Source organism: Oryctolagus cuniculus, chromosome 20, assembly GCF_051225735.1.
Source record: "Oryctolagus cuniculus isolate XC-2025 breed Fujian yellow rabbit chromosome 20, ASM5122573v1, whole genome shotgun sequence".
NCBI lineage: Eukaryota > Metazoa > Chordata > Mammalia > Lagomorpha > Leporidae > Oryctolagus > Oryctolagus cuniculus.
The window spans coordinates 32613051-32639922 of NC_142886.1; the positions used below are offsets into that span (position 1 = coordinate 32613051).

Below are 26872 nucleotides of genomic sequence, written 5' to 3' on the forward strand. Positions count from 1 at the left end.
AGCTAGCAGATGAAACTTTAGCATAAGCACGCTCCATGGGAGTTACTCTAATTTTATTTGCTAAGTCTTAGAACCCTAGGTTGGTGATTCTCGAACCTTAGTGCATCACAATCACCTTGGGGGCATTGGGTCTCACCTCCCTAATTTGGCAGGCCTGGGAGGGTTTTAATTCCTACATGTTAGAAATTTGTTGTCATTTGTAACAAATTCCAGGTTAATGCTGAGGAGACAACACTTTGAGAATCACTGATGCAATTTGATTTCCCTGATTACTAATTGTAGTTCTTAATCATGGTTGTGTATTAGTATCAACTGTGAGGTTTTTTAAAAAATCTAAATCCATGGGTTCTCTAACACATGCTCAGCTCTAATTGATCTCGGGTGTGGTCCAGGCTTGAGATTGTTAAAATCTTCCAAGGTGATTTCCACTGGCAGATGGAGTAATTATGAATAACTACGTATCCTCTGCCTCTGCTGAGTCTCTTCATTGGCAGTGTCAACATTACAGATAATCCAAGCCCCTCGCACTGTTGTTATTGCCTTCGTTTCTCGGTCCCTTTTCTGATTTTCATGGAGTCACTAACTCTTCTTTCACACAACTGTGCATTAATTTTTCTGAAGTGTGTCCCTGATTATGTGGTTGTCTTTTAAGAGCACCATCCACATAAATTCATGATGACTGAAAAAATTTATTATCCTGACACTTGAGACATTGCATAACCTCTTTCTAGTGTAATTTTAAGACCTTTAAGTGATGTTTCTCCATGCAAACCTGACACTCCAGAGAAGCTAAGACTCACTCATTTCTGTGTACTTTCGTCTTGCAAGTATACTGGTTGCTGCCTTTGCTGAGTGACTCTTTTTTTGTGTTCACTTCTCCCTTGTAGGGAAATTACTCCAGTAATTTCTGCAGTTATTCTGTCCCTCTTCTGTCTTCTTGCAAATCTGAAATTGCTCTCACTTGTTAGATCCCTCTTTTTTCCTAATCATAAAATACTTCCGCTGGAATTAGTCAGCCACATGAAACCAGTATTTACAGAGTGCCCTTGATGTGCTCTGGGCTACATCAATGAACAAGAAATCCTTGCTGCTGCTCTGTGGCTGATATTCTTTTGGAGAGAAAGAAAATCTACAACTAAATATATGTTAGTTAGTGATGGGTAGTAAGAAGAATTACTAAAGAGGAAGGAGGATGAAAGAGGAATAGTCCGCCTGAATGAAGTGGTTTGGTTTGCAGATGCTTCTCTCAGAAGTGACATTTTAAGTGAGGCCGAGACATGAAGGAAAAAACTGAAGAACAAAATGCTTGTCAAGTGAACACTGGAGCAGCAAGCAGGCCACGGTAAAACCTTTGGGTTTGATTCTAAGGCAAAAGTGATGTTGCAGGAGAATTTTGGCAGGTGGCACAGCATGATCTACATTCTCAATGATCACATGGGCCGCGGAGCATAGGAGAGAAATCAAGGACAAGCGTGGAGGCAGACAGCAGCTAGGAAGCTAGGACGATAATCCAGGTGCTTTGGAGAAGGCAATGTCAGGCCAGAGAAGCACTAAGGGGAGGAGCTGGTTTATTGGAAGCATAGCTAAGTCTGTGACAAGGAAAGCATGTGATACTGTTTGTTTTTTAACCTATTTATTTTAAAGGGGGAAAGAGGCAGCTATAACAGACATATGTAGATTTATGCTTTAACATAGTGCATAGGCACAGTGATGTGTTGTTTTTGAAACCAGTGAACTGAAGCCCCCGGGGTGCACCCCAGCAAACTTGGCTGGCTGAGTGCTTTGGAGAGTCATCTGTGGGGAAGAGACGCCAAGTTGCAATTAAGAAGCATTTCTGATAAATTTCCTTAAGCCAATCTCAGAAAATAGTGACTTTGGTAGTTTTTTTTTTTCAATCTAAACACACACGTGTGTACCTAAATATTTAGTTCCCCACATTGTACAACCAACTATACACATACAAATGTTTATGTATTTAAACAGTTACATAAATTTTCAATGTGTGTTGCTACAGATGTTTATGATTGTATCTGTTGATATTTACATGTTTTTAAAAATATTTATGTATGTATGTATTTTACAGGCAGAGTTAGTAAAGAATCTTTTGCATGCTAGTTCATACTCAAAATGGCTGCCATGGCTGGGGCTAGAAGCAGGAATTTGAGGCAGAAGCCACGAACCTGGAATTCCATCTGGGTTCACTACAAGGGTGCAGGGGCCAAAGCACTTGGGTCATCCTCTGCTGCTTTCCTAAGCACAGAAACAAGGAGCTGGATTGGAAGTGGAGCACCCGGGACTCGAATCGGTGCCCATATGGAATGCCAGCATTTCAGATGGTGGCTTAACCACAAATGCCAGCCCCATATAACATGTTTTTTGCACTTTAATTGCTATATTTTATTACATAATTATACCACAATTTATTTTCTTCTTCTTGGAAAATGTGTTTAAATTATGTTGCTATTGACAAGAATGAAACTGGTAACAGCTTGCACTCACTTGTGTAAGATTCCCTCTGTATTCCATCTAGAAATGAGGTTTCAGTGTCAAATTCCAGAACAAAATTCAATTCCTTCTCAGTGTGGTGGTACCAGTTTATGTCCCTTTTGTGAGATTTTCAGTCGTGTTTTATTTGTCGGGAATACTGAAGATGGTAAACAGAAATTGCACCACCACCACGAGGTACATTTCTAGTAACCAGAACCTGCGAATTTCTTAGTTACGGAGGATGAAGTTTGCAAACGAAAACGAGGTTGTTGCTCAGCTAGTCTGAAAATAAGGACAGTACCCAGGCTCATCCTGGTGGGCCCAATATAGTCACAGACGCTTTAAAAGTAGAAGGCGGCGCCAGAGGAGGAGAAGAGAAGCGGGAGAAAGGGTTGGGACCACCTCGTGAGGAAGCGGTGCTGGCTCTCAAGCTGGAGCAAGCGGCTTCAACCACGGAGGCGGAAAGCAGTTGCCATCTTGGACGCTCAAAGAGGTGAGAAAGAATCCCGGGTGCTCCAGGGATGAGAGTCTGCCGCTGACAGCTCAGTTCAGCCTTCCGGGACCTCTGCGAGGCCCCCTACTGAACGGTAAGATGACGACTATGTGTACTCAGTTACTAAAGGCAGGCATTGAAAATGAACTTCGTGTTGAAAGTGGGCAGCTTTGTATGTGTTTATTGGACATTTAGGAATCGTTCTCATGAGTTAACTGAACCTGTTGTGTATTTGTATTAGGGTTTTCTGAAACTTTATGCAGACATTTTGCATGGGGGACTGTGTGGTGTAGATGTGTATTGTGTTTTGAGGCTGATTCTTTGAACTCACAGAAGACTTCTTGAAGTAATAATCCTTGGTGGTGTGGAATTCTACAAAACTGAAAGTTTAAAGCCTGAGTCTGAGCTTTGACCTTAAGGTAAGTTTGAATACCTCACCCATGTGTTTATGATCTTGTTAACTCTTAGCAATAGCTTTTAAGGAACTTCTTGCTAATTCTTGTAGAACCTTAAACTGTGTAAAAATCTTTGAAACACTGGGAAATGCGTTTGTAAATTAAACAGTTTCCAAGACTACTTTATGAGTTGCTCAGGTTAACAAAACAGTATTTTTTTTTTTTTATTTTTTGACAGGCAGAGTGGACAGTGAGAGAGAGAGACAGAGAGAAAGGTCTTCCTTTGCCGTTGGTTCACCCTCCAATGGCCGCTGCGGTGGCCGGCGCATCGCGCTGATCCGATAGCAGGAACCAGGTGCTTCTCCTGGTCTCCCATGGGGTGCAGGGCCCAGGCACTTGGGCCATCCTCCACTGCCTTCCCTGGCCACAGCAGAGAGCTGGCCTGGAAGAGGGGCAACTGGGACAGAATCCGGCACCCTGACCAGGACTAGAACCCGGTGTGCCAGTGCCACAAGGCAGAGGATTAGCCTACTGAGCCACGGTGCCGGCCCAACAGTATTTCTAAGTCTTAGAGAACTTAAGTGACTATGGTGTCTTAGTAACAACAAGCATAATCAATGTTGATTTTTGCCCTGTTAAATCATTCTTCAACAAAAGGAACCAAAACTCCTTGATGTGATGGAAGATTCTAGAAGTGGACTTAATATTAGCTTACACATACTAGTGATAGCCAAAGGATCATAAGATCTTACATTTAAGACCTCCCAATAAGTAAAACTAGAAGAATTTGTGTAGAAAAATCAAGTAGCATTGGATCATAGCTGAAAATGTGAAAATCTCAATTCACTTAGAAATGATCAGATAAGTGAATAGAGAACAGAGAAATCTCTCATGACAAAGTTTCCAAATGATCGATGTAAATAAGTTTCTCTATAGAAGTGGAATGTAGTTCTCATTCTGTTAGTCTCAGATGCAGAGTAACTTCTTCCCAAAGGGTTTGATATCATCCAGATTATTAATTTCATTATTACCAGTCCTGTGGGTTCTTGACATTTTTTATCTAGAAGAATTCTGAATACTGGCACAAATAGATCAGACAATATGGTAAATTTTTAAGGATTTGATTGAGAGGAATGCACAGCAAAGTGAGGGCTTTAATTAGTGAAGAACAGGAAGTCTAGAAGCTAAGTTGGGTCCATACCAGGCAGAGAGCAGTCCAGGAGCCACGTGGTGCAAGCATGCAGGCAGAAAAGCAGAGGAGGGGCAGAGGCCAATGGACCATGCACCCCAGAGGCATGGGACAACAATGGAAGGGCCCACAGTGCACCAGGCGTTTTTTTTTTTCCCACTCCCAAAGGGGAGACGCTATGTAGTATGACTGGCAGATGGGCATCCAGGTGAGATCAGGTAGTGACAGGAGGTCGCACAGGGGATGTGGTGGAGGGTATGGTCTCCAACTTAGGATCAAATTGATTTCTATCTGTATGCCTGTATCAAGTTACTATTGGAAAGGGGGAGAGGGAGTAGCTTTCTATTGGACGAACCTGAGACGCTCTATTTCATCCAGGTGATCAAGGTAAGCATTGAGCGAGAAGCCTTATGACTGTAAGAAGCGAATGGTGCGTTACTCCTGTGGTTTTCTTCTTAACCCATTCTCCAAGTCTAATGAAAACATCACATAAATCCCAGTGAAGGGACACTGTGCAAACCAACTTACATAAATACCAATTAAGCTACCTGACCAGCATTGTTCAATATTTGAGGTAAAAGATGATGCTATGGAAGTTATTTCTAGGGGATTGTCTCAGTCCAGAGAGGCTTAAAATAGATGTAATTATTAACTGTAATTCCTTAGTGGGAGCCTAGAATCTCAGGAGGATATGAGTTATAACTAGTGACATTTGAGTACATCATGGACTTCAGTTATTGTCCTAATGCTGGTTAACTATTTTGGCAGTGTTAATAATATAAAAACTTACCATAGGGAAACTGTCGTATGCAAGTTTTCTATATTGATCATTTTCTCTAAATACCGAGCAGAAAATGTTTAAAGACTTTTTAAGATGGTACACTTTGTGGATTAAACACATAATACTGTGAACCCTTGTTCAAAAATATGTACGAATTATCAACATAAAATCAGTTCCAGGATGGCATAATCCTTCAAAGCTTTCAAGTATTTAGAGAAAATGAGATGAGTCATCAACAGTACCTAACACAGTGGTTGTCAGACCAAGTCAGTTGTTGAATGTTAACCTCCTTTTCCTTGGGAGACCTGGTTTGGGACTACTGCATGGGGTGGGTGGGTGGGTGTGTGTGTGTGAAGAAAGTCCATTTGAGAGGAGTGGGGTTGAATTTACTGTTCCCTAAGGAAGGAGCTTGAGTTAGGGAGGCATTACATCGCACTTCACTATCCTATCTGAACTTTATTAACCTCACGTCTTCTATGACATCATCGTACCTATCTTATTGAGGCAACTGAAAATTAAAGACGTTTGTAAATTCACTATTGCTTGTTGGGACAGTCAATAAAAGTTGACTTTTTTCTATTTGAGCTAAGAAAAATCTTACGTTTTAGGACTGAATTAACAGTTACTGTTAGGTCAATTTTTTTTATGGCTGAATCTTCAGGAAATAAAACTTGACAAGGTAAGATCATAATGATGCCTTGAGTTTCTGTGTTCTTCCTAACATTGGTGTGTGGAATATATTTTCAGGTTATTTCGGTACTAACCATCTGTGTTTGTGTATGCAAGGTAACTCTAATTTACACCCTAGGTTAAGTTGCTATACATCATTCGTTCTTCAGGAATTTGCACTTCAGAGTGTTAAAATGCTGGCTCATAGGAAGCACCCTGATGAGGTATGAACTCGTTCAGATATGGTGACGATGCACACAAGAGTCAGTTTTCTTAGCACAAAGGGTGTTAGAAATAATTCTGTTAGTGAAATTAAAACAATACACGTGGGCAGTTGGTTAGGAAGGTTGTATGCGTCCCCTGGTGATTGCGTGAGGGAATTTTAAAACGGTGTAGATCTGGCAGGGGTAGCACCGCTGTAGTCGAGAGAGGAGCCCCTTACAGCAAGGGAGGCTGATCTGGCCTTTGAAATGCTGCCTCCTGAGAGTCTCTCATGAACCTGCTGGAGAGGCTCAGCTATGAAACACATGACAGAGTTAGCTTTTGTTAGGGCTTGGTGAAAGTACTTGTTACACAGAAGAATCGAATCTGAAACTTGATTTGACTGAACCTGTTAACCAGCAGCAAAGGGATATTGATCTGCATTTATCCAAGGTGAGGCTACCAATACTGAAAGCAGTTTTACTGTCCAGTAACATTTTAATAATACGTAAATTTAAATTTCAAAATTCACATGACCTTTATCACTAATCCATAAGGAACTCAACATGATATAACTGGCTATTTCAGAGAACAAACTCCTAGGTGGGGGAGATTGAAGGGATGTAGAAATAAATAGGCCAGGACCACCTGCAGCTCAGTGACATGCTAGGTGGACTGGTGAGCCTCCAAAGCTGTTCTTGGAGCTGTGAGTTAATAGAACCAAAGGATGGAGATTAAAATCTGAAAAACACAATACATCGGGCATTATCGAGCAGAAACCAGACGCCACCTCCCATATATCTGCTCTCAGTGGAGGTTCAGAGATGCACTGAATTCTTCCAAGTAAGTGTGACAATCTGAAGGGGACCTGGTCCATAGTGTTGGTGTCCCTGGGTTTATCCTTGCTCTGTCACGCAGTCGTGCAGTGCACAAGATAGGGATCTCTGCTACTCAGACTGCACTTCATCCCTCCAGAGCAGATAGGTTTTCTCTGTGAGTCACATCAGTAGGCTAAACGTAGCTCTGTAAACTTGGTCAGATTGGTCCAAAGAATAAAAATATTCTAAGACTTACTAAAGCAGAATGTTCAAGTGAATCAAATTTTTTTTCCTAGAAACCGGCCCTGAAAGAGTATTGAATACTGGATGTGCAGGGGTTTGAGCAATGCAAGATTGCTGAGTTAATTCTGTGCCCAACTATCCAAGCTATCCTTTCTGTGGGAAGGCAGAGGCTTTATCTAATTCAGACAGAATCTGTTCTCATGTGTATACAAAATTCGTACATCGTCTACACCGTGTAAGTGTAAAATAACTGATAAAATTGGGTAATATTTGTGTATTAATACAGTACACCTTCTGTTGAAACACAACTTCTCATAGCGTTAATTCAAAATAGACCAATTAAACCATCCCATTCTTAAGAACTTGTACACAGTTAAAAGGCATGGACTATTTCATTTTAAACTCAGGCTTTGTAGAATGCAGTACTCTGGAGTAGGGAGGAGTGGGGGTGGGGGTGGGGGTGGGGTGGGGTGGAGATGGTAGCCCAGAGAAGGTTATGGCCCTGTGCATATCTGAAAGCACAGTTGGGATAGACAAACCGGCACTTGTTCCACATGACCGAATTTCTCTGGATGTGTCATTAAAAAAGATCATCAAAAAGTGACTGAACAATACCTTGAGTCTCTTTGTTAGAGACTCGAACTTGAGGAAAGTTGATTGTTCGTTTGAGCAAAGAAGGCATTCGGGTAAACCCTGAGTAGGAGTGGAACTCGTTTCTCATCAGTGTATGAACGTGGGTAGGTATGGTTCAGTAGTGGTGGTCAGTGAAGGCCAAGTGCTTCTCCTTGGGTGCTGTGGTCCACAGACCAGTTCAATTCTACTTCATTTACAAGATCCCATCCTGGGTAGCTGATGCGGACACTTGAGAGTGTCAGTTCACAAAATTAACTTGAAATGCTGCTTTTAATAAAATCATAAGGCATAAAAAAAATCATAAGGCTGGCAGTGTGGTAAAGGGTAATTACACCCCTAACTTCCCATCTTTCTAGGCAAGGCAGCTCTTGCTCCTAAACTTTCTTAAACCAACTATTCATTTATTCTTTGAGTTAGTATTTAACTGGGAGTTTCTTTCAATACTTAGAAGTTCACTTATACATTGGAAAGTGTATCTCTCCTGAGGTTGTTGGTGCAGCAGACCCTTGAATTGGTGGATCCTTGGACTGGACGGCTGGCTGCCTCGGGGGCCCAGCTCCTGTGACTCCCCGCCCCTGAGCCCTCGTCCTTTTCTGGCCTTTCCTCGGCCCAGGCCAGCTGGGAGAACAGTGTTGGACAGGTGTGGCTTTCAGAAGGAGCCCTATCAGGTCCAGAGAGTCCCCTGAGTGATTGAGCAGGATATTCAGCCACGTGTCGCATGCTTTAAAAAGACTTGCCCCACCATCCCACTCCAGCCTCTTTGATGCAAGTCCCAGAAGCATGGCCTGTGGGGCTCTGACAACTTGTCCCCTCTTGGACTGCCCCCTGTGAAAGAGACGTGTGCACACGAGGGAGCGGAGGACCAGCTCCAGGCCCCTGGGGTGGAACAGGACTGAGTTCTAGGTGAGGTGCGCCCCTGCTTCCATGTCGGGCAACTTAAACAGTTGCCCAAAAGCCCCCCAGTTTTCTTGGGAACATGCAGATAGATGCATGGATAGAGGGTGTAATAACTCAGTGTCCAGTATGGAAGGGATGCCAGGGCATTTCTTAAAGCAACCACCTTTTCCATAGGCAGGGCGTGGGAAAATCCTGTAGTACACCCAGCCCTCACCTAAAGTTCAGGTATGAGACAAAGTGAAGTAGTAAGGTTTTGTTAGGGATAGGGCATCCCTTAGAACGGAAGAGACCATGTGCTCTCTGCTGAGCTGCCCCTGGGCCCTGCCCAGGTATATTTTCTCCACTCAACCATGTAACCTCACTCTTCCCCAGTCTGAGTGCCTCATCACCCTGTCCCTTCCGTTCTGATGGATGCCCTATTCCTAATAAAACCTTATTTGCTCTCTGAGGACTCAGTTCCTTATGTGAAGACAAGCACCCCATGGCTCTCTTCTGGGCTAACATCTTAAAAGCAAATGATAAACCTGACTGATGGTATTAGTCACTTTAAAGTTTTGCAAACATCTTCCCCTCCCTTTTTATAAGAGAAATCTGGACCTTCGAAAGATGGCTAACTATGGGTATGAAAGTATGATTGATTTCTAAGTGTAGAGTGACAGTGCTAGTTATAAAGAACAGTATTTAACTTAGGTAATATATGTGCATAGAGGATTCATAGGTGTTTGCAAAATTATTAGTTTTTCCAAGTCTGCTGAGATTATCAGTGGTTGTAATTGGCCATCTTCAGCTCCATGATATCTAAATGTCCTGTGATGAACCTTCTTTTAATAAGAAATTGAACAGAAAATATTGAAGTCATTACAAAGTGCTAGGGGAGTAATTGAATACTTACATCACCTCCCATGGTGGCAAACGTCATTAGCTATAAAGAGAAATCGATGTAATGAATGCAATTAGGTTACATTTGGTATTACATTCAATTGTTTAGAAACCAAATGTTCTCTCAGCTCTGTGGTATCACTAAGATCTCTGTAAGGTTTCTCTACATTCAAAAGTTAGGGAGAAATGTTTTCCAGTACTGGAGAATTGCTGTTAGACTTTCGCTACATGGAAAGGAAGGGGATAGTACCACCAGTGAGGATGAAAACAAAATGGACCGAGTGGTTTGACTCCAAGAACCAGTTGTGCAGCTTCTTGTATTGGTGAACCAGTGTGTATGGGAGCCCATGGGGGCTTGGGTGTATAGACTGGCTTAAAGAGTCTCTCAACCTTAGCATTGACCTTCTGGGCCAGGTAACTGCTGATGGTAACGGTTATACCAGGAGTCAGATGGTTCGCCTTGTTTCTGGATGCCCCCTACTAAAGGCCAGAAGCAATCTAACTTCAGCTTTGGGGAACAGAAATGTGTCTGGACACTTCTAAATGTGCCTGGGAACAGGATCACCCCAGTGAGAATGATCAGGTTCGTGAATACATCTGGACAATATTTTTGTAATTTACTAAGAATAGTTATGAACACAAGTGACAGACTGCAGATTGGGATGACTGAAGAAGATGAAGGCAGCTCACAGGTGGCTTGACAATTCCATATCAGTGGGGATCCAGAGTTCCTTAAGCTTCTGCTCTGCATTTCCTACAACTCAATTCTTTGTGACCATCACTAATATTGCTCAAATTGCTATTGGATATCCAGTAACAATCATTTCTTAAAGCTATTTATTTGGAAGTGGGAATTCGGGGGAAGAGTGTCCACTTGCTTGTTCACTCACCCAGATAGCTACAATGGGCTGTGCTGAGTCAGGCTGAAGCCAGGAGCTTCTTCTAGGTCTCTCATGTGGGTAGCATGGCCCCAGGCATTTGGGCCATTTTTCACTGCTTTCCCCGGGCCATCAGCAGGTTGCTGGATTGGAAGTGGGGCAGCCAGGACACGAACCGGTGCTCATACTTGATGCTGGCATCTCAGGGGGCAGTTTGATGCACTACACCCGGAAGCTGGCCTCATAACCATTGTGGGATTTCCAAACTTCTCTTTTTTTTGTCTCAGAACTTGGCCACACAGCCTCATTTAGCTGCACAGGTGGTGAAGAAAGTCTGATATCAAATATATTTTCTTCAAATACCTGCCTGGAGTTTAACTCTTTAAAAAATTTAATAGGGAAATGGATGTTACAGTCACTCTTAAAGTGCCTAATGTTATGCATGGCATTTTTCAGTAAAAGTTCTGTCAAATAAAACATTACTACACTGTAACAGAATACCTGCTGCAAAAAAAAAAAAAAATAGAGAATAGCCTAACATTTTGGAGCACTTTATTATGTTGCTGCCTAGATAGTTTCTTCTATCTTGAACATCTGGCCTTCTCACAAAGGGCTCAGTGCATAACCTGCACGCACCTAAGGACCGAGCCTGAGGCAATGACTTTCATGCAGGTAGTGCCAAGGGAGTGATGGTATTGGGAGTATTGATGCAGGGAAGGAGGGAAAGATGGCAGAGGAATGTGTTTGAATTGATCATTGCTGTGGCCTGCTGGTGTCTGGAAAAATGTGGTCAGGAGTCATAGGAGGCGTATATCAAAGCTATGTGCTTGAGGAAACCCAAGAAGAAAGCACTTAGCTGAAGAACCCTGTCCTCTTTGAGCAACAGTTGCTTCAAAGGTACTTTGTCCATGTGCTTGGGGGTTGCTCAAGCCTGTGTGCCGGATGCTTGGCCAAGTTTCCCAGTCTCTGGGGTTAAAGCCTGCCTTCAAAAAACTGCAGTTCTGCTGAGAGAGACCTCCAGATGGTTTATGTGAAACTGGTCATTATGAAGAGGCCAGAATATCATGTGAAATATGCAGAAGTGAGGTAGAACACTATAGCTACAGCAGATATTTTTCTGGTTTAAGAATGACTGTTTAGGGGAACAGGTGAAGTAGTTTGGTATTAGAGTTTGTAGATTGCCACTTATTAAAGTAGCTATGGGATATAGTGTTCAGTCTAAGGTTGTTTGTGGAAAACATGCACATAGATATGACTTCACACACACACAACTGTGTATGCATATAAAATATGAAAGCATATGTAAATTCCTAATGATAATAGGCCAGGATATACTTCCAAAGATAAGCCAGAGAAGTCACCTTTACATGTGAATGCTATATTTAGTAAACTTAAGCGACTGATTCAATCAAATTGGTTTACTCCAGGCAGAGTGTCTGATTGTTAATGATATGTTTTTAACTGTTTGGCACTGTGGTGCAGTGGGCTAATGCCCAGGCCTGAAGTGCTGGCATCCCATATGGGTGCTGGTTCAAGACCTGGCTGCTCCACTTCCCATCCAGCTCTCTGCTGTGGCCTGGGAAAGCAGTAGAAGATGGCCCGAGTCCTTGGGCCCCTGCACCTATGTGGGAGACTTGGAAGAAGATTATGACTTCGGATCGGTGCAGCTCTGGCTGTTGCAGCCAATTGGGGAGTGAACCAGACCATGGAAGACCTCCCTTTTCACCCCCCCCCGCGCCTTGCCCCATAGTTCTGACTTTCAAATATCTTAAATCATGTCATGAACAGTTTACTCAAACTGGATTAGAAGATAGTGTGGACCGCGCGGAAGCCGAGCTGCGGGAGCCGCAGGGTCTGCGTGCCAGTGCGGGAAGGGGAGTGGATGTGACACAGACACCAGCGGGGAGAGGAGGGACGCCCAGGGCTCCGAGTCCACACATCGGCGCTGGAAGCGGAGGTGAGCTCAGTAACCGGAGACATTAGCGGGGAAACAGTGGACAGAATTTTAGAGGGAAGCGGGCTTTGAAGCAGGAAAGTTCACCAGACTGACTATAGGAGAGAAGGAAAAAAAAAAAGGGTGGGGGGGTACTGGTACAGACAAGTTCCTCTCTCCGCCAACCTTGCAAAGGCGAGCAAGAGACAAAGAGCAAGCCCCACTTGGAATATACATAATAAAAGGGGAGAGCTAAGGCTACAATTCAGTAGCCTAGGCAACACAGTGGGAGTCTACAGGAGAAACCGAGCCTGCACAGACTCTTTGGGTAGAAGCCAGAGATCGGAAGCTAAATACCATCAATTCTGCTCAGCCGTGCAGTATTACTTACCTCCTGAATAAAAAATAAAATAAATAAATAAATAGATAGATATTTACCACGCATAACCTGAGGGTGTTACCTTTGCACACCCGTAACCCGGAAGAACCAAGCAGAGCTCTCAGGCTACACCCATCTCAAGCCTCCAAGGCTCCTCCAACAGCAGGCAGTCCACTTAACACATAGTATAAAAAAAAAAAAAACACCTCACAGTGAGGGAAAAAGAATTAACCATGCCAAGCAATAAACACAGAAATCGAGGGAACAAGATCAACCATGACACTATGACACCTCCAAATAGACAAAACACCTCAAGCCAAGATTATGAAGATGAGATAGAAGAAATGCAAGATACGGATTTCAAAAAATTTATGATAAGAACATTTAGAAGTTTTCAAAAGCAAATCCTTGAACTACAGAAATCCTTATTGGACAGGATTGAAAATCTATCTCGTGAAAATGAAATTTTAAGGAAGAATCAAAATGAAACGCAGAAACTAGTAGAATAGGAAAGTGTGATAGTGAAGAGAAATCAAAATGAAATGAAGAGCTCAATAGATCAAATGACAAACACATTAGAGAGCCTTACAAACAGAATGGGTGAAGCAGAAGAGAGAATATTGGACTTAGAAGACAGAGCACAGGAAAACATACAGTCAAACCAAAGAAAAGAAGAGGAAATTAGAAATCTAAAAAAGATTGTTGGGAATCTGCAGGATACTATTAAAAAAAACAACATTCGGGTTCTAGGAGTTCCTGAAGGCATGGAGAGAGAGAAAGGATTGGAAGGCCTTTTTAGTGAGATACTGCCAGAAAACTTTCCGGGTTTGGAGAAGGACAGAGATATCCTAGTACAGGAAGCTCATAGAACCCCCAGTAAACATGACCAAAAGAGATCCTCACCACGATACGTGGTAATTAAACTTACCACAGTGAAACATAAAGAAAAGATCCTACAATGTGCAAGAGAGATACGTCAGATTACTCTCAGAGGATCTCCAATTAGACTCACAGCAGACTTCTCATCAGAAACACTACAGGCTAGGAGGGAATGGCGAGACATAGCAGAGGTGCTAAGAGAGAAAAATTGCCAGCCCAGAATATTATATCCTGCTAAACTTTCATTTGTGAATGAAGGTGAAATAAAGACCTTTCATAGCAAACAGAAATTGAAAGACTTTGCGGCCACTTGTCCGGCCCTGCAAAAGATAGTTAAAGATGTGCTACACTCAGAAACACAGAAACATGGCCATCAATATGAAAGAAGGGAAAGGAAGAACACCTACCAGTAAAAGAGCATGGGAAGCTCAAAGCATATACTAGAAAATATTTTCGGGAAAATGGCAGGGCAAAGTCACTATGTATCAATCGTCACATTAAACGTTAATGGACATAACTCTTCAGTTAAAAGACACCGATTGGCTGATTGGCTTAAGGAACAACGCCCAACTATTTGTTGCCTACAAGAAACACATCTCTCTAACAAAGATGCATGCAGACTGAAAGTGAAAGGTTGGAAAAAGATATTCCATGCCAACAGAAACCAAAAAAAAGCAGGTGTAGCCATATTAATATCAGACAAAATAAACTTTAATACAAAAACTGTTAAGAGAGACAAAGAGGGGCACTATATAATGATTAAGGGTTCAATTCAACAGGAAGATGTAACTATTATCAATGTATATGCACCTAATTACAGGGCACCGGTCTATTTAAAAGATATGTTAAGGGACTTAAAGGGAGACAGATTCCAATACAATAGTACTGGGGGACTTCAATACTCCACTCTCAGAAATAGACAGATCATCCGGACAGAAGATCAACAAGGAAACAGCAGATTTAATCAACACTATTGCCCAAATGGATCTAACAGATATCTACAGAACTTTCAATCCTACATCTAAAGACTTTACATTCTTCTCAGCAATGCATGGAACCTTCTCTAGGATTGATCACATACTAGGTCATAAAGCAAGTCTCAGCAAAATTAAAAGAATTAGAATCATACCATGCAGCTTCTCAGACCATAAAGGAATGAAGTTGGAAATTAGCAACTCAGGAAACCCCAGAAACTATGCAAACACATGGAGACTGAACAACATGATCCTGAATGAACACTGGGTCATTCAAGAAATCAAAAGAGAAATCAAAAACTTTCTGGAAGTAAATGAGGATAACAATACAACATATCAAAACTTATGGGATACAGCAAAAGCAGTATTGAGAGGCAAGTTTATAGCAATAGGAGCCTATATCAAGAAATTGGAAAGACACCAAATAAATGAGCTTTCAGCACATCTCAAGGACCTAGAAAAACTGCAGCAAACCAAACCCAAATCTAGTAGGAGAAGAGAAATATTTAAAATCAGAAGAAATTAACAGGATTGAATAAAAAAAATTACAAAAAATCAACCAAGCGAAGAGCTGGTTTTTTGAAAAAATAAAATTGACACCCCATTGGCCCAACTAACTAAAAAAAGAAGAGAAAAGACCCAAATCAATAAAATCAGAGATGAAAAAGGAAACGTAACAACGGACACCACAGAAATAAAAAGAATCATCAGAAATTACTACAAGGACTTGTATGCCAGCAAACAAGAAAATCTATCAGAAATGGATAGATTCCTGGACACATGCAATCTACCTAAATTGAACCACGAAGACATAGAAAACCTAAATAGACCCATAACTGAGACAGAAATTGAAACAGTAATAAAGGCCCTCCCAACAAAGAAAAGCCCAGGGCCAGATGGATTCACTGCTGAATTCTACCAGACATTTAAAGAAGAACTAATTCCATTTCTTCTCAAACTATTCAGAACAATCGAAAAAGATGGAATCCTCCCAAATTCTTTCTATGAAGCCAGCATCACTTTAATCCCTAAGCCAGAGAAAGATGCAGCACTGAAAGAAAATTATAGGCCAATATCCCTGATGAACATAGACGCAGAAATCCTCGATAAAATTCAGGCCAAAAGAATACAAGAACACATCAAAAAGATCATCCACCCAGACCAAGTGGGATTTATCCCTGGTATGCAAGGATGGTTCAACATTCGCAAATCAATCAATGTGATTCACCATATTAACAGACTGCAGAAGAAAAACCATATGATTATCTCAATAGATGCAGAGAAAGCATTCGATAAAATTCAACACCCTTTCATGATGAAAACTCTAAGCAAATTGGGTATAGAAGGAACATTCCTCAATATAATCAAAGCAATTTATGAAAAACCCACGGCCAGCATCCTATTGAATGGGGAAAAGTTGGAAGCATTTCCACTGAGATCTGGCACCAGACAGGGATGCCCACTCTCACCACTGCTATTTAACATAGTTCTGGAAGTTTTAGCCAGAGCCATCAGACAAGAAAAAGAATTAAAGGAATACAAATTGAGCAGGAAGAAGTCAAACTATCCATCTTTGCAGATGATATGATTCTTTACTTAGAGGATCCAAAGAACTCTACTAAGAAACTATTAGAACTCATAGAGGAGTTTGGCAAAGTAGCAGGATATAAAATCAATGCACAAAAATCAACAGCCTTTGTATACACAAGCAATGCCATGACTGAGAAAGAACTGCTAAGATCAATCCCATTCACAATAGCTACAAAAACAATCAAATACCTTGGAATAAACTTAACCAAGAACGTTAAAGATCTCTACGATGAGAATTACAAAATCTTAAAGAAAGAAATAGAAGAGGATACCAAGAAATGGAAAAATCTTCCATGATCATGGATTGGAAGAATCAATATCATCAAAATGTCCATTCTCCCAAAAGAAATTTATAGATTCAATGCAATCCCAATCAAGATACCAAAGACCTTCTTCTCAGATCTAGAAAAAATGATGCTGAAATCTTGTACAACAAAAACAAAGCCAGAGGCATCACAATACCAGATTTCAGGACATACTACAGGGCAGTTGTAATCAAAACAGCATGGTACTGGTACAGAAACAGATGGATAGACCAATGGAACAGAATTGAAACACCAGAAGTCAACCCAAACATCTACAGCCAACTTATATTTGATCAAGGATCTAAAACCAATTCCTGGAGCAAGGACAGTCTATTCAATAAATGGTGCTGGGAAAACTGGATTTCCATGTGCAGAAGCATGAAGCAAGACCCCTACCTTACACCTTACACAAAAATCCACTCAACATGGATTAAAGACCTAAATCTACAACCTGACACCATCAAGTTATTAGAGAACATTGGAGAAACCCTTCAAGATATTGGCACAGGCAAAGAATTTCTGGAAAAGACCCGGGAGGCACAGGCAGTCAAAGCCAAAATCAACTATTGGGATTGCATCAAATTGAGAAGTTTCTGTACTGCAAAAGAAACAGTCAGGAGAATGAAGAGTCAACTGACAGAATGGGAAAAAGTATTTGCAAACTATGCAACAGATAAAGGGTTAATAACCAGAATCTACAAAGAAATCAAGAAACTCCACAAAAACAAAACCAACAACCCACTTAAGAGATGGGCCAAGGACCTCAATAGAAATTTTTCAAAAGAGGACATCCAAATGGCCAACAGGCACATGAAAAAATTTTCAAGATCACTAGCAATCAGGGAAATGCAAATCAAAACCACAATGAGGTTTCACCTCACCCTGGTTAGAATGGCTCACATGCAGAAATCTACCAACAACAGATGCTGGCGAGGATGTGGGGAAAATGGGACACTAACCCACTGTTGGTGGGAATGCAAACTGGTCAAGCCACTATGGAAGTCAGTCTGGAGATGCCTCAGAAACCTGAAGATAACCCTACCATTCGACCCAGCCATCCCACTCCTTGGAATTTACCCAAAGGAATTTAAATTGGCAAACAAAAAAGCGGTCTGCACCCTTTTATCTGCAATAATGTTTATTGCAGCACAATATAGTCCACACTGTCTTCTTCTTCTTCTTTTTTTTTTTTTGCATTTGTTTTTTTTTTAACTTGTATTTAATGAATATAGATTTCCAAAGTACAGCTTATGGACTACATTGGCTTCCACCCCCCCCCATGACTTCCCTCCCACCCGTAACCCTCCCCTTTCCCGCTCTCTCTCCCCTTCCATTCATAATGATTCATTCTCAATTTCCTATATATAGAGAAGATCAGTTTAGTATACATTTAGTTAAGAATTCAACAGTTTGCACCCACATAGAAACACAAAGTGAAATATACTGTTTGAGTACTCATTATTGCATTAAATCTCAATGTACAGCACATTAAAGACAGAGATCCTACATGAGGAGTAAGTGCACAGTGACTCCTGTTGTTGACTTTACAAATTGACACTCCTGTTTATGGCATCAGTAATCTCCCTATGCTCCAGTCATGAGTTTCCAAGGCTATGGAAGCCTTTTGAGTTCTCCGACTCTTATCTTATTTAGACAAGGTCATAGTCAAAGTGGAAGTTCTCTCCTCCCTTCAGAGAAAGGTACCTCCTTCTTTGAAGATCTGTTCTTTCCACTGGGATCTCACTCACAGAGATCTTTCATTTAGGTGTTTTGGTTTTTTTTTTTTTTTTTTTTTTTTTTTTTTTTGCCGGAGTGTCTTGGCTTTCCATGCCTGAAATACTCTCATGGGCTTTTCAGCTGGATCCAAATGCCTTTAGGGCTGATTCTGAGGCCAGAGTGCTGTTTAGGACATCTGCCATTCTATGAGTCTGCTGAGTATCTCGCTTCCCATGTTGGATCACTCTCCCCTTTATTTATTCTATCAGTTAGTATTAGGAGGTACTAGACTTGTTTATGTGATCCCTTTGGTTCTTAGTCCTATCATTGTGATCAATTGTGAACTGAAATTGATCCCTTGGACTAGTGAGATGGCATTGGTACATGCCACCTTGATGGGATTGAATTGGAATCCCCTGGTATGTTTCTAACTCTACCATTTGGGGCAAGTCAGCTTGAGCATGTCCCAAATTGTACATCTCTTCCCTCTCTTATTCCCACTCTTACGTTTAACAGGAATCACATTTCAGTTAAATTTTAACACTTAAGAATAACTGTGTATTAATTACAGAATTAAACCAGTCGTATTAAGTAGAACAGACAAAAAAAAATACTAAGAGGGATAATGTGTTAAGTTGTTCATTAACAGTCAGGGCTATGCTGATCAAGTCACCATTTCTCATAGTGTCCATTTCACTTCAGGAGGTTTCCTTTTTGGTGTTCAGTCAGTTGTCACCAATCAGGGAGAACATATGATATTTGTCCATTTGTGATTGGCTTATTTTACTCAGCATGATGTGTTCCAGATTCCTCGATTTTGTTGCAAATGACTTGATTTCATTGTTTCTTACTGCAGTATAGTATTCTAAAGAGTACATATCCCATAATTTTTTTATCCAGTCTACTCTTGATGGGTATTTAGGTTGATTCCAGGTCTTGGCTATTGTGAATTGAGCTGCAATAAACATTAGGGTACAGACCGCTTTTTTGTTTGCCAATTTCATTTCCTTTGGGTAAGTTCTAAGGAGTGGGATGGCTGGGTTGAATGGTAGGGTTCTATTCAGGTTTCTGAGGAATCTCCAGACTGACTTCCATAGTGGGTTAACCAATGAATGAATAGCACAGACCCTCATTTGGGTATGAAGTAAGAAATTGTTTATCATTCTCATGACCTCTGACAATTACTAATCTTATAATACTTGGAAGACATTATAAGCATCCTAAATGAAATCATTCGGAAAAAACTGGCCATACTGACCATTCCTGATTGGAATGTTTCTTAGACACATTTAAGAACATCAAATAGAACTGAATCATTTAAGCTTACAGATCCTACAGCTAACTAGATTATAAATAAAACTTGTCCTGCCCTAAGTTCTCACTTCAATTGAGCTTAGTGAAAACATAAAATTTTACCACTTGTTAGTGTTACCATTGACCATGTTACCCAGTAAGTTTAACCTTAATTCTAAGGTTTGGAAAGTCTGAGTTCTGGTAGCTAAGGACTGTGCTCCTCTTGAGTTGGCCTCAGCATTATTGCGGATTGTTGAAAAGGAAACATAAGAGCAAAGTTTTAACAGAACAGGACTTTGAATTGAAAGTTTTTTAGCTGCTTTTAAACTACTTCCATGAATTTTCTGCACAGAAACATAGAATTCTCATGGTGCTTAGAAATAGCTGCTTAGCTCTTCCTGGAAGTTTCTGGCTTTTAAGAAATAAGCAATTCAAGCAAAAGGAAGAGTAGGCACAGAAACGCAGCTGGGGCATCCATTCAAAGAGCATCAATAAATGAACAGAGTAGAGAAATCACATTTGCTGGAATTTCTACAGTGAATACACGAGGTGACAGAAGAGATTTACTGAAATTGTGGGCTGTAGAAAACCAGCAGCCAAGCACTTGGCTTTCAATTCTAGTACTAAGTGTATAAACGTGAAGCTCATGTTTGTGTTTACTGACTTCACCTATACTAACCATCAACCTTCTACTCTCCTGAAGTTACTGTATTAGCATTGGTGAGAAAAATCTAAGCAAGAACGGAGAATGCTAATGGGTCCTGATTGGGTAGAGGCTTAATTCTTCCAGTGTTATCAGTGTGCTTTCCCCCATCAGCTGGGCCTTGGACAAAAAGGTGTACATAATTGTTCTTGGTGTCTTCCTTAGCGTCTGGAGAGGAGGAATATGTGCTTGAGTCTTTGCCTTGTGTACAGAAAAAACTGCTGAAGACTCGGCAACTATACTTTCCTCCGGATTAGGCAACTTTTCCTCGTACTGTGAGGTCCGAGAAGAAAATGCTTGACTCAGTATGGAAATACTAAGGACTGCAGCAAATCCTTTCCTGGACTGGAAGTTCTGTCCTTAAACATGAAATACAAATAAAATCAGTATTCCTGGCTTCCATTGTAGATGTCCAGAGATAGTTTTTATAACCACGAGATGTGTTTTTCAAGAACTTTGGAACTGTCCACTTTAAATCTACTTACCGGAAAAAGGTAATGCTTACCTCCCTCTTCGGGAGGGTGCTGGTTGGATAACAGGTGGACTGATCACATTGACCAACCTCCCCACTAATCTCTTGTGGTAATGTTTTTCTTGGCAGAGTTAAGTACTGAAATGACAATCTATTGTTTGAGCAAAACCTGAATTTGATTTTTTTCTCCATTGTAATACGGTAGCATCATGTCATTCTTGCCTGTTTAACTTATCCTGGGAATTTTTTCTTTGGCAGTTAACTTAAAATTCTGTAACACGCCAGCGCCACGGCTCACTAGGCTAATCCTCTGCCTGCAGTGCCGGCATCCTGGGTTCTAGTTCCGGTTGGGGCACCAGGTTCTAGTCCCGGATGCTCCTCTTCCAATCCGGCTCTCTGCTGTGGCCCGGGAAGGCAGTGGAGGATGGCCCAGGTCCCTGGGCCCTGCACCGCATGGGAGACCAGGAGAAGCACCTGGCTCCTGGCTTCGGATTGGTGCAGTGCGCCGGCCATAGCAGCCATCTGGGGGGTGAACCAATGGAAGGAGGACCTTTCTCTCTCTCTCTCACTGTCTGTCTCTGCTTGTCAAAAAAAAAAAAAATCTGTAACACATCAGGCTGTTGGTGAGCCACCATGAGTGTTAGGCTTGGAATAGCTCGGGGTTCTGACCTGTTGTATCCCCAGAAAGGAGAGATGGGAAAAGGAGATGGAAACCAACCTCAGAGACAAATTGCCTTACTGAAGGAAAGAGGTTGGCTACAGTCTGCAAGGAGACTGGCCAGGCAAGGTGCGTTCGTAATTTTTACCTGGGGAGGGAATTTGCTGCTACAGGGGGAGGTAGAAGGCAGCTGGCAGGAGAGTGGGGGCTCTTTGAAGCCTCTGGTACTTTGATCTTCACTGTTAGATAAGCTGCACTGGGTAGCTTGTCAGTGTGCCTGTTGGTTGGCAAGGGGTCTGGAAGGGTCTGGTTTGGCACCAAGGGTCACAGCTAAAGGGAGGAAATGTGTCAGCATGGGGAAGGGTTAGGGAAGGGACAACGTATCCTTTAGTGAGTGGGGTGGCGGGGGGTGGAGATTAGAGTAACAAAAAATAGAGAGGCTAGAAGTTGATTATCTTCAGTAACAGAACCACATTTTCAAAAGGGCCTCGAAAAGGTCTCTAATGGTTGAGATAAGAGGGTAAAGCCATGGCAGACTTGATTCAGTCATGGGAGGTTTTCTTAACCTTAATGGACTTTGATTTTTATTTTTTACTTTTATTTTATTTTATTTTTTTTTTGAAGACTTAAGGGCATCTGTATTTACAGGTGAGGTATGGACATGCTCAGTTCAGTGGATACTCGGAACTGGGCAGAGATTGGACCATTCGTGTTACCGTGAGACTCTGGCTTAAAGAGCACGTAAGCCTTAATATGCAGGTTATTTTTATCATGATAAATGAAAGTGAATTGAACAGCTTTGTTAGACCTTGACTATTTTCAAACATAACGAGTCTAGGTATAAGTGATTCAAGGCAAGTTTGATCGTTCTGTTCAACAATGTCTGCCAAGATTACTCTTAGATTACTACCTGTTAGTCCTAAAACTTGGTCTCTGTCCTCACAGTACAGGGTCATTGTAGCCATATCCCACACATACCTGTGAAGAGGATGCAAGTTCCTGCTAGCAGTCCTACTGGAACTTGTATATTTTAAAAGGTCAAAAGTCAGAAATGTCTGGGAGAACTATCATTATCAACTTGATTATATCACTAGAGTTTGTAACTTAATTTCTAAACGGTAGACCTGAGTCATGATCTGGAACAGTCAACCAACTTTAAGTGTGCATTTCTAGCTCACTATTTGAAATTGATTTTACTTAGTTTCCAGTATCAAGTATTGAACATCTCTATCAATTTTTGGTGAAAATATATTCAATTTTAATAACCTATGGCCTCTCTTAAGGCATAAGCTCATTACCACCAAATAGTACTACTGTTTTGTTTGAAGCCTTTGGACTTAAATTACTGTATCCCTGTTGTAAGGTATTTGTTCCTCTCTGCATTTCCTAAAAGCCAACTGAAGCCAGACTGAGAGTCAATGTGCTTTGCCAGCTTTTCTTTACCACAACTTTTCAGATTCATCTTTTTCCATGAAAGTCGCTGTAAAATGAAAGAGACGAATATTGGTGCATAATCTCATCCATGTTTCTTTTTTTTCAGGGCAGTTTCAGATTTGATAGTGTTTGAATATCTACAAAGACCTTGTAGGGCTTTAATTTTACAGCTATGTGTAAACTTGAAAAAGCTCCTCATGAGATGGGATAACATGCATGCTAGCAGCAGGTAATCTCAAAGAATTTTTCTAACCCAGATTTGGCAGAGACAGCCCTGTGGCTTTTCAAGGTGACTGCTTATATAATAATGCTGTTTGGGGGATTGGGACAAAACTGATCCAGGAGACAGAAGTTCACTACTCTTGAGATGGGAATGGGAACGTGATACTGTCATTGTTGTTAATACAGTCTCCCCTACAGGAATATTCAAGTGGATGTCCTACACAAGACCCTCAACAGTGGTGAGGGTTGATTTGATCTCAAGTTTCCTCTAATTTGTCTCCAAGCTGTTTGTCAATATGAGTGTCCTGGTTTATAGGGAACAGAAAGCACACACTGACTTAAGATTTTCTATCTGCCATTAAGGGATCTTGAGTAAATTTCTTATCTCCAAGCGAAGGCTAGGATCCTCTTCTGACAATACGGAGAGCAAAGGGCTCCAAGAAACCTCTAAACTGGTTCCCTCCACTTGAAATTTATGGCAAAAGCATAGTCGCACGTGGTTAGTTATCTGTGGGTACTATAGGGAGCACTTAGGGTCTTTTAAAAGTAATTTCTTTTGATTGAAATGCTTAGTCTGCCCCTCCCCCCTTGCCCCGTTGGAATCTTAGTTCCCTAGAAGGTTGCTGTGTAAACAAGAAAATGGGTAATACTTAGTCTGGGGCAGGGACTCCCATTGTAGTAGCATCAGCTGGTTGGACTCACCTGGAAGGAGCTTAATCGACATTTGTACAAATCTTTTTAGATATCCTTGTCTTTCATCAAACTGTGAGGGGAGAGATGGACTAATAGGCAGTTAGAGTGGGTCCCAGTCAAAATGAGAAAAAGGAAAGCCTCTTCAAGAGTACAAAGTACATGCTGCTTCCCCAAAGCTGCCTTAGAAGATTAAAGTGCCACTTGTATTTTCAGTTTCCAGGTTTGTCACGAGCATAGCAAGGAAGTTGCAGTTCATGAGACTATAAAGGAGAAATTCCCAATCATACCCCACTAATGGCTTTTAAGGTCTATCATGAGCAAAGTAGATGAGACTTGGGCATCTTGATGGGATTTGTCCCCACCCTCCAATTGTTAGCACACTCTCCCCAAAAAAGGCTTAAAAGACTAAAAGTCTTGGGGCACCAGTCTGTCCCAGTTGCTTCTCTTCCAGTCCAGCTCTCTGCTGTGGCCTGGGAGTGCAGTGGAGGATGGCCCAGGTGCTTGGGCCCTGCACCTGCATGGGAGACCAGGAGGAAGCTCCTGGCTTTGGATCGGTGCAGTGCACCGGCTGTAGCGGCCATTTTGGGAGTGAACCAACAGAGGAAAGACCTTTCTCTGTCTCACTGTCTAACTCTGCCTGTCAAAAAATAAAAAAAAAATAAAGACTAAAAGTTTCTTAGGCTTGTCTGTCTTGGATGCCCCCTCCTGACTGCTGCAAAGGTTTCTGACTTAAATCTTGATTTGCTGACTGCATTGTTCATGGGGGGATTGTTCTTCCATGTGACAATAACCAAGATTGCCTCTTTTCCATCATATTAACAGTAACCATAGGACCCAGTTTCCTATGTCTGTGACATAATGGCCTGAAGTTGGTAGACAGGAGAAAAGGATACCCTCTTTTTCTCTGTAGGGAAGAAGCTTCTTATTTTGCAAAGTTGTTTGCCCCCACCACCTCCTATTTGACCTAACTATGCTTCATTTAGCTAGCTACTAGTTTCTTTGCAAGGTAAAATGCATATTCTTGTTAGTGGTCAGTCCGGAAACTTGCAGCCACACCGTTGTCATCCAATTAGTGTATCTTGACTGTCTCCAGGTTACTTTGCTGCAACTCATGTTGTACAAATTGATGAACTTAGGAATTGCTACCTAATAAAGGGCATGGTTCATATAGAGGGCAGCTCTTGAAGCTGGTGTACTACACTGTAAGTTGAATTTATAAATTGGCATATTGATGGTGTGAATCAGTGCTTGAGATCTGTTTATCTTTTCTTCCATTTTTAAAGTGATATTAATCTATAAAACGTTTCATACTATTGCTGTGAGTAAAACAGTGCATATGTACAGATATATCCATGTGTTGCTACTAGGTAGGTTATATCTGATAAGCACATGAATATGAGATTGTTTCCTGAAATTAAATGCATAGTGTTCAGAACTTTATATATCCAGCCACTTCTATGCATTCAATTGTGTTTTGTCTCCTCTTTGTCCTTAGGATGTAAGTTCCATCATTACTTTCCTAGAGCCTACATAATTTCCAGATCTGCTAAATGCTGCAAACATACAAGTGTATAGATGAATGATTGACAACTTTCTGTGTGAACTGTTATAGATAATTATTTAAAATACTGGTTTTTTGCCTTTTTACTGTTAGAATTTAAAATAGCTTGAATAAGTTTGGTTTGGAACAGGTCATGTCATACTGGTTGCTTTCCATCAGAATGTTACTCCATGTGTTAAAAAAATAAATAAAACACAGTATTTTAAAAGCAGAGTGAGTTGTGGGGAGAGAAGGAAGGACAGAGGGAGAGACTGAGCAGGAGAGATCGACAGAGAAGGGGGCAGAGACAGGGAGACAGACCAAGATCCCATCAGCTGATGGACTCCTCAGGTGGCCATAGCAGCTGGGGGTGAGCCAATCTGAAGCCAGGAGCCTGTTTTTTTTTTCTGGGTCTCAAATGGATGCAGGGGCTCAAGCACTTGAACCATCCTCTGCTGCTCTCCCAGGCACATTAGCAGGGAGCTGGATTGGAAGTGGTGCAGCTGGGACATGAATTGACACCCATATGGGATGCCAGAACTGCAGCTTTAACCAGGCATGCTACAGCACTGGCCCCATCCCAAGACTTTAAAATGATCATGTGTGTGTGTGTGTGTGCGTGTGTGTGTATGTGTGTGTGTGCATGCGCACTTCTGTCATAGGATACTAAAGATCTGAATCTGAAATTGAATTGTTTGGATGAAGATGTTAGAATATCTTGGTACCTGGCATAATAAACATGAGCTTCAACACTCCTTGTATTATCAGTTGTAAGCAAACAAAACCTGACAGGGAAAAATAGACATCGTAATGCTAACTCTCCACAAAGAAAGATGTCTGTGTCTTCCTAGAAAATACAGCAGTATTGAATATTCATGAGACCAATTAGACCCCCTGCAGGCTCAATGTATTTATGTAAATATGAAGTGTGTGCATAATCCTGGTAAAGAAGACAATCCCCCAAGGTTAAACATGTTAACATAGCAAGAAAGGTCTAGCTTTGAGTTTATTAAATGAATCCCAATTGTCAAAAAGATGAAAACATCAAATAAGGACACAATACCTTAGGATGGTCCAAAAGATGTAGGTAGACAAGCACCAAAAAGGAAACCTGTTGAAGTAAGTGGACACTATGAGAAACAGTGACTTGATCAGCCCTTGTCCTGAATGTTGATGTACAATTTAATACTTTATACCTTTTAGTATTTTTTTGTTCTAGTTAATACTATTGATTGAACTCTAATTAACACACAATTATTCTTAGGTGTTTAGATTTACCTGAAAAGTGATCACTGTTAAATATAAGAGTGGGAATAAGAGGGAGAAGATGTACAATTTGGGACATGCTCAATCAGACTTACCCCAAATGGTGGAGTTAGAAATGTGCCAGGGTATTCCAATGCAATACCATCAGGGTGGCATGTACCAATGCCATCTCACTAGTCCAAGGGATCAATTTCAGTTCACAATTGATCACACTGATAGGTCTAAGAGTCAAAGGGATCACACAAACAAGAC

The 26872-nt window shown here is 41.3% G+C and overlaps 1 long non-coding RNA gene across 2 annotated transcripts; it reads left to right on the plus strand.

Moving 5' to 3' along the window:
• The first annotated feature begins 2514 nt into the window (after positions 1 to 2514).
• LOC149120131 (uncharacterized) lies at positions 2515 to 25431 on the plus strand. Of its 2 annotated transcripts, none has more exons than XR_016226694.1 (6): positions 2515 to 3074; positions 3314 to 3399; positions 12352 to 12520; positions 22114 to 22206; positions 23006 to 23128; positions 25310 to 25431. It is a non-coding gene; the product is annotated as an uncharacterized LOC149120131 (long non-coding RNA). The 2 variants fall into 2 exon arrangements; XR_016226695.1 differs by having other exon boundaries at positions 2515 to 2980.
• The last annotated feature ends 1441 nt before the right edge of the window (positions 25432 to 26872 follow it).